Source organism: Heloderma suspectum, chromosome 2 (genome assembly GCF_057233095.1).
Source record: "Heloderma suspectum isolate Gila_16-S chromosome 2, 16-S_ref, whole genome shotgun sequence".
Taxonomy (NCBI): domain Eukaryota; kingdom Metazoa; phylum Chordata; class Lepidosauria; order Squamata; family Helodermatidae; genus Heloderma; species Heloderma suspectum.
Genome location: NC_139459.1, coordinates 126,663,255 through 126,667,729, shown reverse-complemented (window position 1 = coordinate 126,667,729; position 4,475 = coordinate 126,663,255).

Below are 4,475 nucleotides of genomic sequence, written 5' to 3'. Positions count from 1 at the left end.
TCTATCTGAGCCTTGGATGAAAGGATATGTATTTGTGGTGTTTTTGCTGTCGCAGTCTCTTCACTTTAGAAAAGGGGAACAGTTTATGGGCTGTTCACAGCTACTGGAGGTGTAGTTCTATTTCTTAGAAATGTGAGGAAGATTCCTTGGAGACTATTTACACTAGGGGTGCAGAACCTCTTTCAGCCTGAGGGCTAAATGCCATTGCAGAGAAGCTCTCGGGGGCCCTATTCCAGTGGTGGACAGGACCAAAGGCAAATGGGGTGGGTTAAAAAACATCAGCACATTTAGCTTAAAAGCCTTGGGAGGGGCATTTTAACCTTGGGGGGGGTAGGACTGCACAAAAGCCAGGAAACTGCCATAGAATTGGACTGGGGAAGATGATGTGGCCCCCTTGAGACCCGCCGAGGGATTTGGCCCACAGCCCTGAAGTTCTGCACCCCTGATTTAAATGATAAAGGGAAGTGGGGTGAGACTAGCTCAGACTCCTAATTCAGCACCCCACTATTGGCCTACCTTATAGGGCTGGTGCAAAGATGACTAGATCAGCGCTGGGGAACCAGTGGCCCTCCAGCTGTTGTTGAACGACAACACCCATCATCCCTGACCATTACAGGCGGGGACGGATAGGGGTTGTAGTTCAACAGTCTCTGGAGGGCTACTTGTTCCCCAGCCGTGGATTAGATAATGGAATGTGAAGTGCTCTGAATGCGTGAAATGAGCCATGTAAATGGCAAGTGCTATCATACCAACACGTGTGCTAAGAGGCATCTGGCCTCCCCACATGTACATGAAGCACTGCCATACGACACCGTGTCTACAGCAGATGGAATTCAAGGTGCCAGGCTGGAACCTGCACAATTCGATCTTTTAAACACACCTATCAAGTAGGAGAGGAGGTAGGTGCGGCTGTTCCTGCCCTCCTCATTTCTTCTGCTACCTGCCTTTCCTCTAACTGCAGTAGCCAGCCTGTGCAAAGGAATCGGGAGGGAACTGGATGGGAGTGGCTGCAGCTACCTCACCTCCTGCTTGACTGGTGTGTTTAAGGTCCAACTTGCAGCTGGCAAACCCTAGCTGCATGGTGGCCTCAGGGCTTGCATCTGTATCAGGATGAGCAATTTGTGGCCCTCCCAATGTTTGGGCCTACAGCTCCCATGATCCCTCACCATTGGCTACGCTACCTAGAGCTGATGGGAGTTGTAGGCCAAACCATCTGAAAAGCTACAGGTTGCCCCCCCCCCCCCCGGATCTATATCAGAGGTGGGGAACCTCTTTCAGTCTGAGGGCTGAATTCAATTTTGGAGAAGTTCTTGGAGGGCTGCATTCCAGTGGTTGGTGGGGCCAAAAACAATGAGGGTGGGGCAAAGAAAGCAGCATCTTTTAGCTTAAAAGCTCTTACTGCTGGTCACTAAGCCTTAGGAGAACAAACCATGCAAAAGCTGGGCCACCACCAAATGGAAAGGGGAACCCAAAGGGCCGGTTTGGGACCCCAGGGCAGCCAAATTTGGCCTGAGGTTGTCCAGTTCTGATCTATGTAAACAGACAACTGAAAAAGGAAGTTCATTTCTAAATGCATTTTTCTTTTGAGCTAGGCAGTTTGCAAACATCACCTGCTTGCAAGTGAAAGGGGATAACTTTTTGCTTTCTGCAGACATTTGCATCAAATGTTTGGATTTTAGGGATTTAACCTGAAAACAAAGATGATTACTGAGATTATGTGTGTGTGTGTACATAATTTCTCTTGATTATCTGAACCCCATCTCAAAATGAAATAGGCTTATTAATTAACTGCAACTGACTGCAACCAAAGATACAATTTTACAGTCCCCATTTTCTGTTCCACAGAACCAGTTTATTTTCATCTGGGAAATTCGCTACTGGCCACACGGGGTTGCTGTTGTATTGAACAGTAGTGTCAGCTCAGCCTCAGACTCAGAGAGGCTGCTTGAATGTAAAAACAAATAAGCTTCTTTCACATGATGATCATTATCAGCTAGAGAAGGGGATGCACCTTCTGAATCAAACCCAGTCCTTTGGAAGTCCAGGGAGAAGGTGATCTCAGAAGATGATGCTTCAGATAAAATAACAGAAGTTGATGATAATCTCAAATGTTCCACCTGGTACTTACCAAGGCAAATTAGCCCCATTCTGAAGTCTAACCAGCTGACAGCTGGTCAGCTATCTCCTTGGGTGATCAGATGCAAAGGAAAACAGAAATCTTGTGTTTTTAATAGTTGGAGGTTTTTAAAATCTAATTATTTTCACAACAAAGTAATTTGAGAACAGATTGTGTCACTGTTCTTATTCCTAGAATTGTGTAGATTCCCCTTTATCCAGCCTCCCTCAGCATTTCTTTTAAAACGCACTGTGTCTTTAAGAGAAAAAAGGAGTTGTTCAGAAAAAGGAGTTGCAACAGGTGCTGGTTTTCTCATCCCTGCATGATGAGCTGCACCTGCAGACATTCCCTTTTCTACACAGCTCTTAAAGGCACAGGACCTGGTTCTGCTTTCCATACTGTCACCTTACAACATCCTGCCCCTGCCTGAGTCCCTTCCGATGTTTTGGCCTTCAGCGTCCATCAGCCTCAGCTGGCAGGGCCAATGGGCAGGGATGATGGGAGTTGTAGTCAAAACAGCTGGAAGGACCCAGGTTGGGGAAGGCTGATATACAGTCTTCTTCAACACCTCTGAAGCACTTTTCCTTGTGATAGAAACACCCCTCTTCTTCTGTAGGGATTTAATGGTGGATGATGAATGCCAAAAGGGCCCCATGACTGCCACCTACTGGAAGAAACTGTCCACCTTGTTCCTTGTTTTTAGCGTTGTGCCTTCTTTCATTGGTTGGATGGCAAGATCTAACAGGTGAGAGGGTTCCAGTACCTTTAATACATGAGTGGGCTACCTGCACCCCTAGGACCACATCTGGCCCTCATACAGGTGAGGGGAGCTGGTGGGGGAGAAGGGAAGAGCCCAAACTGACAGAACAATGGAAGGGAGGATGCCCTCAGCAACTAATCTGTTCTGACTTCGGGCAAGAGTTATCTGTCCATCCTGGCACCTGTGGGGCGGGGGGAGGAAGGAGGTGGCAGAAAGAGAGAACAGCCTTCCCTAACCCAGTGCTCTCTAGATGTCTTGGACTTCAACTCCCATCAGCCCCAGCCAGCATGACAATGGACAGGAATCCTGGGCATTGTAGTCCAAAACATCTGGAAGGCTGAGATAGAAAACGAGGGACCATGCCCACTTTAAGCTCTGGCCTGCCCGCCACTGGTATGGGGGTCCCAACAGACTGCCCTCAAGGGAGTACAGCCATTGACGGACCCCCCCCACACACACACACACACTCACTCACAGACACTAGCACCTGCTCTAATAACTTTATAGAAGAAGGGACTTTTTTTTGGTAGATACAGCTGTTCCTGTTATAACACTGAAGGCTGAGAAAATGTTCAGGGCACAAAATCCTTTCTCTTCAACACTAGCCTTAAACATGTGGGACTGCCAAGTGGGTAGCACCCCAACCTAAGGTGGTTCAGTGCAGTGGACTCATCAGTGCCATTTTTATTGGCACTGATGGCACTTAGAGAAAGAGTAAATCTTAAAGAGAGACCAATGATGACCAGATGCAAACCAGGACAAGCCCCCTGTACCTTCAATAACAATATTGAAGGAATGTCAGCAGGCACAGGGTTTCTTAGATGAGTATAAAATAAATCCTTCCATGTAACTATTAAGGAGTTTACCTCTTTTGCATCTGGTAAAACTAGACAAAAAGACATAGGGGTAACAAATTCAAAGGGGGTCCTATGTTACAGGGTTTACGGAAGGACAGCCCTGGGCCCTAGGACTGCAAAGGCTAAAGAATTATTCCATACAATTCTGGAAGGTCCAGGACCCCCATTTGCTGTGACCGCTTGTACTCCTGTTCAGTGGATTTCCAAGCCTTCATACTTTTAGAGCAGCTGATTCTTTGTCAAATTTGCAATGGACCCCACAATGAGGGTTGCCTGTGAGTTATTTGACAGATAAACACACAATCTTCAATCTCTAAGGGTGCAATCCTATGCCGGTTTAGACAGAAAAGGCCTACAACTCCCAGCATACTGGTAGTTGTAGGCCTTTCTTCTGTCTAAACCGGCATAGGATTGCACCCTAAATGTCTTGTCCTGAATGAGCAAATGAGGAGAGATTGTAGAACGAACTAGTTCCAAGTGGGGAGAGAGCATGAGAGACCGGGGTGGGAGGGATTTGCTATTTCAGTATTTTGTCCAATTAATTTAATCATCTATCTGAAGATTACTTGATGTGAGTAGTTAGGAAAGCAGAAACCAACATGAAGAGGCAGGCAAAGGTCAAACTTTCCTGAACTGGTCATATAAAAGTAGTCAAAATTAAAGTCTTATCAAAATTCCTGTTTACATTCTTAGCGCCATGCATGCTCTTGCAGAAAACTTTAAACAAAATCCAAGCCCTTAT